Source organism: Drosophila navojoa, chromosome 4 (assembly GCF_054131105.1).
Source record: "Drosophila navojoa isolate 15081-1374.11 chromosome 4, UAZ_NAV_1.0, whole genome shotgun sequence".
Classification (NCBI taxonomy): domain Eukaryota; kingdom Metazoa; phylum Arthropoda; class Insecta; order Diptera; family Drosophilidae; genus Drosophila; species Drosophila navojoa.
This window is the reverse complement of record NC_142892.1, coordinates 5293892-5307364: the sequence shown is the minus strand read 5'-3', so window position 1 is coordinate 5307364 and position 13473 is coordinate 5293892. Positions and strand designations below refer to the sequence as shown.

Below are 13473 nucleotides of genomic sequence, written 5' to 3'. Positions count from 1 at the left end.
TGCAGTTTCTGTCCATCAAATATGCAACAGCTGTGGCAGCAACAACAGCAGCAGCAACTGAAACTGAAGCAGCAGCAGCAGCAGCAACAGCAACGGCAATTGTGTAACAAGCGAGTGTTGAAGATTTACGACCTACTTTCGTATGCATGACAGCTGGAAAGCAGCCGACTGACTAACTAACCAACGAGCACAGGAAGCCACTCAGCCAGCCCAACAGGCAGACAGACAGACAGACAGACGTAATCAACAAACACATATAGGATTCGACCCGACTCGACTCGACTCGACTCGATTCCTTGGTCTCCAAAAATCCTTTTGCCAACAGCAATAAACAGCAGCATGTGTGTGGATTGTTTTACAATTGGCAAAGCTCGTATGCTCTGTAGAGATGTGTGATAGTAAATGGTTTATTATTATCAATAATAGTTTATACTTTGTATGTAAAGTATTATAGGGATATATAGCATTAAATTCTTGTTATAGTTTATATGGCAGTTATATGCAAAAAATTTGTCTCTTACTAGTGACTAGTGACACTAGACGTGTGTCTAGTCAAAGTGAGCTATGGCTAGATCAATATATCTAATGAAATTAAGATTACTTTCATCTATATAGAGTTAAAGTATAACAAAGACTCTGATTTTGAATTTTGAATGGATTAAAGATTCTTGAAAATATATTAGGGAGCTAAACCATTGAATATCCTTCGATACTAGCTTTGTTCAGTTGCTTTTATGTACATTCATCAATCTATATTCCATCAATTAAGTAGACTTACACCTTTTTGTTTTATTTTAACCTATTTTTATATGGAATCTGCCTTAGTTGATGGAAGTAGACCAATTTCCTTTATAAATTTTATGTAAACCAAGATTTTTGTATACTCTGCAGCTAATGCTGTGCGATAGTTGCTATACCTAGCAGATACCTACGTGGAACTATCATGCTAGCTAGATCTATCATTGTCACTAGCCATACTTTATATACTTTATATCTGTCTATCAAGGAATAACCTATGTGACTGTGTCTTTTAATTGTCAATTACAATATTTATCTATCTATATATCGTGTCATTCAATACTCAACTTAGTTTCCTATCAAGAGAACTGAAAGAATGAATTCCAGGAATTTAGCTGTTAGTTAACTTAAAAGATCATTGCCCAAACAAAATAATTCATAAACATTTATGTATATTCATATTCATTCATATATCATATATAAACACAACGACTCCTTCCATAAATGTAGCAAACTGAATAATGTAGTGGTAGTACCCAGCGCATAAAGTATTTATGCACGTGCACTTAAATTGCGTGTCATAATAAAGCAAAGAAATGTCTGTAGAAGTTGCTTCTGTTGCTGCTGCAGCCGCACGTCATATGCAACTCTCTCTGTGTGTGTGTGCGTGTGTGTGTGTATGCAGGCTAGCTGACTGACAGCTTAGCCCACAGCGAACTGTTTTGCATTACTCATTTGACACTTTGTCTATCCGAATTGTAGCACCTGCTGCCAGGCCAAGAAAACCTCAGAGCCCAACGAGCCCAACGAGTCGAAGATGGCAACAGAAGCCGCAGACGAACTTTGGAGTTGGTCTGCGTGGAAGACGTTGATGAACGGTTTGGTAACTGGTCTCTCGCGCAAACGCTCCCCTCCCCCTCTTTCTTTCACTCTCTTTGTGTGTCTGTGTGTGTGTGTTTGTTGTGGCAGACGAGGCATACAATTTAATCCTTCATAGCACAGACATGCAACGCGTTGTGGCGAGAAACAGAGAGAGAGATATATATATAGAGAGAGAGTGAGAGAGTAAGAGAGCGGCTGGGCCCAAGCTGTGGGGGCGCCGTGTGTGCAGCTTGATATAAATCTCAAGAGCTGGCTGCCATGCACAACATGGCAACCACTAATTGAAGTGAAAAGAAAAGGCAGCCAGCAAATGATGTTAGATGAGCAGATCCCAGCTATAGTTTAAAGCTCTCTGATAAGCAGCCAGCACGAATGCCCTCCATATATGTATATAAGTAGTGCATCTCTTGGTTTCGTGTGTGTGTGTTTTTTTTTTTTGCAGTTTTAATTAACATGTGGCATGACCAAAGAAAAAGCGTTGCAGTTGCAGCTTGTTGCTCTGCCTCAATCAGCAAATATACATACATATATATATATATATATATATATATATATATGTATATATATATTAAAAAAGTTACCAACACAAATGCATACTAATTGGGGTTAACAAGCCAAGCGAATACACTGCCAGAACTTTTCAAAAGTTTTTCAACTCTTCGAACTCGGCTGGCAGCTAATTTCGTTTCTCTGTCTGAATGAAGTTTTTTAAAGGCCATGCAAAATTTCATGTTGATCAATTTTCATTCTACGCAGCTGAACTTTTTTCATTCACTGCTGCCTTAATATCTGCAAATATTCTTCCGCTTTAGCTGCCTCTTTTGTAAATATTTTAAATTTCTTCCTTTTATTTAATAAGTGTTCATGCGCGTGATTGCTTTTAAAATGCATTTGCAGTCTATTAGGCAGGATTAACCCTTATGTTGTTGACATTTTTACTGGCTTGAACTCGAGATAATCAGAATTTATTGTTTATTATCCTCATTTACTCAATACTGATTAAATTATATATTATTATGTTTTATTTTTTATAATATATATTTATTTTAATTATCATAATTTATATATTTTATTCATGCATTATTTAAGTAATTTATTTTATTTATTTATTTTTTATTAATAATTTGTTCTTCATATTCATATTTATTTTATTCATATTTTTTTCTTTGCTTAAATTTTTATTAAAAATTTAAAAACTTTCTTTTGCTTTTATTAAAATTATTTTTATAATTGCATATATTTAATTTTAAAAATATTTCTTAAATATATATTTTGTATATATATTTATTTTATTTTTTTAGTAAATTAATTGTTATATTAAATTTGGCTAGAAATAATTTAAATTATAATCCAAATTTTATATAATGTATAATCAAATATTTATATAAAATTCAACTAATTTCTTGCAACTGTATGGAATATGAATCTCATAGGATTAGCCAAAACCGCCAATATAATACTTTCAATCCACTAAAATGTGGCTAAAACCGACCCGCAGCATGCGAGAGCAGGTTAAAGCTGGATTGTTGCGGCAGCGGCAACAGCAGCTCAACTCAATTATAATCCATTTCGAATGCAACACAAATCCGAGCGGATGGATGCCAGAGGCCTCGACATGCTGCGACAGCTGAGTCAACCTTGACATTAGCCTTGCCGCAGGGCAAACAAAGCCAACGTCGACTGACAGCAGCAGCTGGCGGGGCAGCTCGTCTAAGCGAGTGCGATGCCGCCCCGCCGTGCCCCCATTGGCGCTCTGTATGCTGTCTGGCTCACTGAGTCACTGTGTGACAGAGACAGAGAAAGGGAAGAGAGACTGAGGAGGCGTGGCACGTAAATAAAATGCCAATGATAAAAGCGAGAAGAGGCATGCTGAAAGTCGTCAACGTCAGTCAACGAGCTGATTGAATGCGGCACACAAAAGGCAGCAAGTGTAGTGAAAGAGAGAGCGAGAGAGAGAGAGAGTGTGAGTGAGTAAGGGAGATAGCTGCATGTAGACACAGTGTAGTAGGATAGGCCAACACAATTCACAATTATGATATGCAAATTTACTGGCAAAATATTCATATAAATTGTGCCGCCCGGCCGCAATGCAGAAATTTATTGTACAAACGAGAGACGGAGACAGAGCAAGAGAGAGAGAGAGAGAGAGAGAGAGAGAGAGAGAGGCAAAGAGACAAGACATAGACAGAGTCAAACTTGGTCCGAGTTTTGAGATAAATGGGACGCTGCTTTCGCCAAGGATAAAATATCATTTCCCATCTTATGCGCATAATTGAAAGCCAAATGTTGGGCGAGTCCATTGCAGTGACGCCCACTAATTGCAATTCCAATTGCAAACTATCGATTGCAATTGCAATCACATTTCCTTTCGACTCGAATTGGCATTTAAATCGAGACTGTGGTCTGGTTAAATGCGAGATTCATGTGCAAAATATATAACAATTTGTCGATTGGCTGAAAATGCAAATCAAAATTTTACTATTGCTAATAAATTTAATTGGAAATGGAATTGCATCCGAGTTGGGGCAAGAGCTTTAGATTTCAATTGAAGTCAACTGGATTTTCGAGTGCAAAATAAACAAGTTTTCAAATATAATCAACTCTAGGAGCTGTAAAACTGACTGGCAAAGCTAGTAATTAAAAGAAAAATTTGTACATAAATATAAGTACAAATGGAAGTTTAATGTAGGAAGATTTGTATATGTATAGCTCTAGTGGAATTCAAGATACCCTGTGCTTCTCCAAGAACTCATATTCCCACACACACATTGTATTTCCATTTTAATAAATTTATATAATATATATAAATTTTATATAAATGAAAAAATATTTTAATTTTACTTTGGATATATATCAAAATCCATTTGAGGTTTCACTCTACTTTTTCGACTTTTCCTTGTGCTCTCCAGTCAATGTTCGTTGACTCGCTTTTAATTTTTATTCACTCTCTGCTCTCCAATCATTCCTCTTCCAAAAGTTGCATTGACTGCGCTGCCTTATAACTGCATTTCACTAAACAGTCGTAAAGTTTTTTACAACTTTTTCTGGGTTTTCGCCAAAAGTTAGTTTTCCATACTTTACGGTATTTTAAGGACTCGTAAAAAATTGAAATGACATTACTATAATGTAATTAAAAACGTAGTCTACAAACGACACTAAACTATTTTAGTTTTGCACATTTTAATTAATGCATGTTTTCTATGTTTTTCCATTGCAGGTGAGTGTTACGTCAATTGCAGTTCTAAACTCTTTACTCTAATCAGCTAATGGCACTTGGAGTTGGGTAAGCTTTATATGTAAGCTTTATATGCTGACAATTGTCTGGCTTGTTGTTATTTTTTCTGTTAGGTTTTTATTTTCAAGGACATGCATTCATCACGCTGTAGTTGAGTGAAAAAAGTGCTCGAAACAGCCATAAAGCGTGGCCCATAACGAGCCATGACCAAATAGCGAACAGGCCCCGAACTGAACCCACCACAGCCAAAGAGCCATTCAAACAGACCAGTCAACAAACCCATTAAACACCATTTATAACTCTCAGACCCCCAAAACAATGTGGAGATGATGTGGCCAAATCGCAAGGACCAAACGACTGACTGGCTAACGGACTGACAGACGGCTAGGCTTTCGGCCTGCAGAACTTTCATTATGCCATTTTTATTGTCCTGGCGACCATTCAGTGCCTGCATGTGCTTGTCGCTGTCGTTGTTGTTGTTGTTGTTGTTGTTTGTATGGTATAGAACATGGCAGCAGCTATGCTGGCTGGCCATCAGCCTCGCAACGGGCATCGCAATGTCAAACGCGCATTTACCGCTGACTGTCATATGTACGAATGTGTGTGTGAGTGAGAGCTGCCAGATGCCAAGTGACCAAAAGCGAAGGCGACAACAACAACAACAACGAGAACAGGAACCAACAGTAAAGTCATGTCAGGCAGCAGCAGCAGCAACAGCAGCCCAAACAAGCCAAAAACAATAACAAAATGGCAAAGTTTTTTGTCGCTCGCTCGCTCACTCACACACACACACACACAGTCGCTCGCTCACCCACTCACTCACCCACACATATATACACTTGCCTGGCTTTACTCACCCTGCCGCTCTTTCAACTCTCTCCCACTCTCGCGCTCTCTTTGGTTTTCGGTTTCCTTTTGATGCCTTGACAATGGCGTTGATAATTATTATTAGTTTTATTATGAAACTTTACAGCTTCGCTGTTGTTTTTGTCAGAGCTTCGCTCTGCGGCTTCTGTTTACATGCGCTTTGTGTCGCTCTTTCGGCTAGTTACAGTTAGTCAAGCATAGTCACAGCCACAGAGCGGGGCGAGCGAGTGAGTGAGGGAGAGCGTTGACTGCGGCGAGAGAGTGAGCAACGGGTGCCGCAATCTGTGTGTGTGTGTGGGTGTGTGAGTGTGTCGGTGTTCTGTGTGCTCGCTCACTCCTTTGTGTTTGCAAATTATAAAGTTGAGTCTTTGTCACATTTGTGATGTAACGGGAATTATAATTATTTGCTAATTAGACATGCGATTGTCAAAGATGCGAGCGAGATAACATGTCTAGTTGGCATTGTTGCGATTCAATGTGGATTCTAATTGGATTATTTCGTTTGAGTGCGGCTATTGGAAAATCGTCGTAGCTTGGATAAGCATGAAGCGATTTTTAAGCGGCTTAACAATTTGAGCTGGATTTGCAGCTGTTGTTTGTTAGGCAATTAATATTGGTAATTAAATTAAATTTTTGATTAAGTTTTAGTGGAGGTTTATTATAGAGAATTTTATAGAATTTTTTGATTATTATATGTTTTCTTTTGAAAATTCTGTTGTTTAACTCTTATAAAACTCTCAAACTGAAAAAACTATAGGCTAACAGATTTTGTGGGTTTTCTTTCAGTCTCTCTTCGCGATCTGTTTCACATTCATTGTTTGATCTTCAGCTTATGTTCTTTCTGCCCAATCAACTCATTTGTCTGACTTTGCCCAAGAACCTGGCCCCATGGCGCACTCATTAAAAACCCTTGAGCTTTGCCCATTTGGAGGCATACATGACGTTGTAAATTGCGACAGCTCAATTATGTCAGAAATTTACTGGGCTGAGCTCTAGAGCCATAAATGGCACAGACTGCTGTGAAAGAATGCAGCAGTGAGTGCAACAAGGATAGGAAGGTGGCAGGAGGCGGCAGGCAGGAGGCGAAATGGCCTGGCCTGGCCTGGCCTGCTGGCTTCAGTGGCAAGCAGTCGGCAAAGAAAATTAAAAGCCATTGCAATCGAGAATACACAAAAGGGTTAACAGGCTTAAACGATATGGTAGTAAAAATGGGGAGTGGGACTGCAGCCAAGGGGCGTGGCCAAGTGGCCAATAAAAAGCGTAAGTTATGTGGCGGGGGCGAAAGCAGGCGCTGAGCAATAAATTGATTGTGGCACAAACACACACACACACACACTGCAACTATGCAACATGCAAAAAATAATTGAAAACAAGAGACGAAGAGAGAGAGAGAGACAGAGAGAGAGAGAAGCAAACATCCCATTCGAATCTCAGTTGCAATGCGGCCCACGTGGCGTATGAGTGACGCGAATTTATGTTCCCTGTCTGAAAGCGCAACTTGCCACACGTTCTAATCAGTGAGTGCAACAGCAACAGCCAGGGCAAGAGCAAGAGCGAGGCGAGTGGGCAACTGGCCACAGCAGAACCAGTTCAACCACAATTCCTGTGCAGCTTACATCTCTCTCCCTCTCTCTCACTCTCTCTCTACAGCTCATGCTCTCTCTCTTTCTGTTTTTCTAATAGCTGAAAGTTGTTCACCTTCAACGTCCTTTAAGCTGGCGCTGGGGCTGAGGCACTTGAAGTAAATGCCACACAAAGCCAACGAATCAACAGCAGCTGCGCGTGTGTGTGCGTGTGTGTATGTGTGTGCCTCTGCCTCTGCAATTACAATTCAATTAATGCGCTTAGCGCAATTTTTTACAGTGTAGTAAACACATGATAAGACGCCGAGCACGAAATGCAGAGTCCAAGAATTTCTGCATTTAATCGCCGACTCAAAAGTTAAACGACCGCGCAAGTTGCGGGGATCTGGCTCATGGGCGTGGCAGTGGGTGGTCATGTGGATGTGGAGATGTGCCCCTCGTAATCAGCTCATGTGTGAGCCTCAAGACGGCGACGACGACGACGACGACGAGGACGTCTCGTATGTTATAGAGCCAAAGAAAATGGCAGCGGCAGGCCCTTAACTTCCACTTCACATGCATCCTTATGGCTGTGCGTTGTTGTTGTTGTTGTTGTTGTTGTTGTATATCTGATGGCTGACTGCCATGCAACACACAAATGCACACACACACACACACACGCACGTCATGGGTGTCGTTTTTCAGCCTCTTATGTGGGTGCACAGCCAGGAAACGGCAGCAGCTGAGGCGGAAGAGATAGGGAGACAGAGAAAGAGAGAGGGGAGAAAGAGCGAGAGAGAGAACTATGTAATACGACTGCACTACGAACAACAACAACAACAACAACAACAACTGCATAACTGCACAATGAACGGTTTTAAATTGCATTCTATTTAATTAAGCCCAAAGTGGCAAATGTGAGACAAGTGCCACAATTGTTGCCAACTTTTGTGTCTGCTCGCTTGTTTTTTAGTGCCCGGAGGCGACAATGCTGAAATGTGAAATGTTTCATATAACAAATGCATTTAGTTAATAAATATATTGTTGCTGCAGCGAGATTTACGCAGTGAATAAAATTGAGCAATGTGCAGAGACTTTTGGGGGCAACTATTTAGAGCTTAATCAAGAAGATGAACATTATTTTGCTAACTAGAAACATGTATTAGTGTCTTGAAGGTATATATATTTATTTTTTTTATTGTTATTTTATTTATTTATTTATTTATTTTATTTTATTTTTATTTATTTTTTTTTTTTTCAAATAAACCTAAATTAAAAATATATATAATATTAAAAAACCAAAAAAATAAAGTTTAATAAAAACAAAAAATTAAAATATTCAAATTAAAAAATAAAATTGAATAATAATTTATGTATATTATATATACATTAAAATTAAAAGTTCTAATAAAAGTTAAAGTATAGTCATAAAACTAAAAAATGTGAGTTAAAAATTTAAAATTATAATAATATAATAATTAATATATACCATATATAAATTAAAAAACTTACAGTTCCAATAAAAGTTAAAGTATAATCAAAAAACTAAAAAATGTAATTTTAAAAAAATATATAATATAATATCTAATAATATTCAATATATGAAAATAAAAATAAAAATAAAAAAAAAAAAAAACAATTTTTTGTTGTTATAAAAAATTACTTCAATTAAAAAATACAATTTTTAAAAGTAATCAGATTTTTTAAATTTTATTTAGGCTTTGCGTAAATTCATAAATTTATACAAAATTACATTAAAGAATTATTCTAGCTGAAAACCCTCTCATGAATAACAAATCATGAAATTTTACATAAATAAATTCTATTAAAAATCATTTTGAATTTTTCAATGAATTTCACAGTAAAAACTTACTCAACTCAATCAAATTTGAAATATTTTGCCATAGATTTTGCTGCGCTTTTCAGCTTTCGATTTTTCTGTTGAATTTTCATTTAATTGAGATTGGCAAATGAATTTGAGATTCGAGCTTTTGCACAATATTTATTTACATTTGATTGGCCACACTCTCATAGAGCTGAAGGCTGAATGCAACATGCAACATGCAACATTGAGCAGCTTGAACTGTAAACAAGAAGAGAATTCCCAATAATAATGCCAGCACAACTCGACGCCCACTCAGAGAATTGCCGTTTAGTCTCAAAAGCGCAAACTTCCGGCTCTTTTATACAATTGGCTGCAGTTTTTTTTTAGAAATTGAAAGGGGAGCGAGCACAACACGCTAAATACCCTCGAAAAAAGAACTCAATAAACCTAGTGGATATACACGCACGCACACATATCAAAATTTGTTTGAGTCATCAAAGTGCGCGCATCGTGAGAACGAGAATCCAATTCAAAACTGAAACCGAAAACAAACAAAACTGTTTAATGGGCTGTACGATGAGTGAGACAGAGTGAGAGAGAGGGGGTGAGGAAGAGAGAGGGTGGACTAGTTGTTCCCCTTCATGCAACATGTGTGAATCTCATGCGAGTCTCTGGGCGACGAAGCTGTGAACTCTTTCAATTTCAATTTGCATAAAATGCGAAAAGCGGAAATCATTTGCATGCTGTCGCCAGAGGAACTGGAACTGGAACTGGCACTGGAACTGGGAACCGGTCAGCCGCAGCTTCCGCTCTGCCAAGTGTCCACAAAGATGTCTCGAGTAGTTTAATTGCCAGCTCGTCTGCCTCGAGGTGCTGCAATTAATTTCTCAACTTCTTGGCGCAAATTCAATATAGGAAATTGCCACGCCCCCGCAGCGCCTGCCATGCTCCTCGAAGCAACAGCAAACTTTAAAGCGAGTCTCGTTTTGCATAATTCGACAATTAGCAGCAAACCCAAAACCGAAATTTCAACTCTTGATAAACTCAACTTTGATCCTCCTTCGAGTGGAGGCATCTTTCGGGGTCTTCTGCTGCTGCGTCTGGTTTTTTGTTGTTGTTTATTTTACTGCAAGTTTGCAGCTCATAAAAATGCAGCCCCCACATATTCCCCATATTCCCCGTAGTCTAGTCCACCCCCGACTCGATTCAACTTTGAAGCAGGCCGCAAATCTTTCTGTGCATCTTGGGTTGAAACTGTTTTAGAACTGAGGTTTGCAACTTTGGCTTTTGTGTTTATTTTGTTTTGTATCTTGTTGTCGGTGGAAATACCCTGTAATTGTGAAGTATATGTAAAGGGGTGTGCTTGAGAATAGAGTAGATATAAAGTAGGGCAGTGAAATTCGTCTTAATCGGAATTTGGCTGTTATATGCGTAGATTAAGACTGCTTTCGATTCACAGGGTATCTACTAAGTGAATAATGAAATTGTTATTTAATTTGATATTTTATGTAATATATTTTTTGTCATAGTATTTTTGTATAATATAATAATTTTATTCAGTTTTTCTTTAATTACATTTTTACAGGGTATATGAAAAGTGAAATATAAATTTATTGTTTTTTATGATATGTATATATGTAATATTCAATATGCTATTTTTAGCAGAGTAGAATTAGTATTTGCCTGTAAATATAATTATTATAGGGTATTCGCTAGTCAAGCAGTTAAGAAATAATTGGTAATATTATTCTTTCTTAGATTTTTTGTGTGAACATTAACTTTTATTTTGTTTTTTTACCTTTCAAGTGAATTTCGCATTACAGGGTATTGCTAGTCGAGCAGCGGCTTTTGGCACTCTCTTATAAATAACCATTTGCTGATTCAGTTAACTGAAAGTTTGTAATTTAAGCTCTCTCAACATATTCGCAGCACTTACAGGGTATCAGCTCGTCGCGCAGCAGCTACTTTGTGTCATGGTATATGTCGTGCTGGAGTGTGAGTGAATATATACCACAGATTTTTCATGGTTTCTTTGAACTTTGTCAAAGTTGAGCACATCTAGGGTATCAGCTCGTCGAGCAGCTGCCAATTGCCTCAGTGCATGAAAAATAAATATCAGTGAGTTTCGAGTTATGAAATTTATTAGCTGCAAATGCTGTTTTGTAGTTGAACTTCATGTTGTTGTTGTTGTTGTTGTGGTTGGTCTGATTGCTGTTGTTGTTGTTGTTGTTGCTTTTGCTGTTGCTGTTGTTATTAGTTATCTGTGTCTGCTCGGCTCGCTCACTTCTCTCTCGGCTTGCTCAGTTTTTAACGGGAAGTGTTGCACATTAAAAATTTATTGTATACACAAGAATTTTCTTCGAATTTGTTGCCCTCAGTCGTTTGCTTGATTAATGAACTTGTTTGTTGTTGTTATTGTTGTTGTTGTTGCTGCTCCTTGCTGTCGTTGTTGTTGTTGTTGTTGCTTAGGCTGTTGTTTGCTTAAAGGTCTTAGAGAATCATTTGATTGGATTTGCACAAATATTTGAGCTGATTAAGCCTTGGTCATATTTATGAAGCAATCCACAGATGAAATAAATATATTTGATTGCTTTTAAGGAAAAACTCCAAGAATGTGTGCAAAATTACAGTTAAATCGATAACATTGCATAGTATATATAAATAAATATATATTAAAATTAAACAATTACCCACAAAATGTTAGTCATTTCCATTGTTTAATGAGCATTGCCATTAATCATTATGAAACTTGAAGCATTTCATGCTCAACTTCAGCGGCTACAGCAAATTTGCATTAGTTCAACTAATATTTTCACCACATAATTTAGTTAATTTGGCTTTAAATTGTTAACACTTAAGCCGGTTTAAGCAAGCTCAAACAAAAGCAACAACAACAACAACGCAGCGTAACTAAATCAATTCAGTGCTTGCCAAACTGCAACCGCAGCTTAACAGTTGCAACCAAACCGCAAATAGCCAAAACTAACAGAGAAGCACACACACACACACAGTATACACAACACTAGCACACACACACACACACGCACAGCAGCTGAAATCACAGTTAAACAAAAATTTCGCAAATTTTTTTGCTCGCCTTGAATTATGATTTTTGTGGTTCGCGGCATTGCCAGCTGCGTTTAACCAAAACACAGAAATCCGGCAACGCTGCGCGGCATGTTTGTGTCGGTTTTTGTGCCAGCCACGCCCAGTCGCCCACTTGTGCAAAGTTTTAATGCCAAGCTAATGCGGATCATTAGCAAAAATGCGTTAGCAGGAGGCGGGGAGAGGAGGGAAGGGCTGGTATAGAGTTAGCAGCCGTGATTCTACAAATGGAACCAGTTCAATTTGCAATTATGTGACAAACTGACCAGAGAGTGAGAGAGAGAGAGAGAGAGAGAGAGAGAGAGAGAGTAGGAGAGAGTGAGCGTGAGGGAGAAGAAAGTTATATGAGAGTCAATTACGTGAATATTGCAGCAGCTGCCTCCGCTAGAGTGCAAGTGTATCTGTGTGTGTGTGTGTGTGTGTGTGTGTGTCCAGCATATGTATTTGCTCCAATTTCAGTTATTTGCTGCCATTTGGCTCAATATTGATTTTATGAGCAAACATTTTGTAAATGTTTTCATTATGCTCGCAGCTAACTTTGATTACGGCCTTCCAGCTTCATAAACTTTTTGCCGCATTTATTATTTAAATGATTTTATTTGTATGTGTGTGTGTGTGTGCGTGTGTGTGTCTTGTGTCGAAGGGGGCAAACAAATTTGGGGCAACATTTCGTAGTCGAGCATCGCTTCAAAAGTCAATTAAGTGCGGACATCGAAGGGCTGTGGAGAGAGCTTGAGACAGACGCTTCAGTAAGCCCAAGTGCCAGATATGCCACGCCCACAGCTGCCCTTAATGGCCGCCCCAAAACGCCAGTCGATTTTGTGGCTTCATCTAGTGGTTGGGGGCTGCTGCTGCTGCTGCTGCTGTCTTAATCCATTTCGATTTGCAATAAATTCACATTTCGTATGCTCAATATTTGAGATACACAAAAGTTCGAAGAGGCAGAGAGAGCTGGGAATATCTAATTGGTACTGTGTAGATAAAGCGAATGCCTAGAGAGTGACTTTTATATAGATCCGATGTAGTATATCTTATGTGAGGGAGTAAGTCTTATACTCTTACACCAAATTCGTTTTGAAATTGAAAGCGATCAACTTTTGAGTGCTTAAAGATTTTGATTGCTGGTACTTTTTTCGATCTACTACTATTTCTACTACTATTTTTGGATCTACTACTATTTCTACTACTATTTGTGATTTTTTGCTACAACTTAAACTACGACTGGTAAACTAGCATTAGACTACTAGTGCAAGTGTTAC

General features: G+C 38.1%; 1 protein-coding gene across 3 annotated transcripts in view; it reads left to right on the top strand.

The window, feature by feature from the left end:
* The window catches only part of Eip63E (cyclin dependent kinase Eip63E), a 127228-nt gene that overhangs the window by 23548 nt on the left and 90207 nt on the right, over positions 1-13473 (top strand). The window contains exon 1 of one of the 3 annotated variants that reach the window (XM_089260573.1): positions 4882-4903. The exons of the other annotated variants lie outside the window; for them this stretch is intronic. The gene's annotated coding sequence lies outside the window, so the exon portion shown is untranslated. Of the gene's footprint in view, positions 1-4881; positions 4904-13473 lie in introns of those variants that run through there. 3 annotated transcript variants of the gene reach the window in all.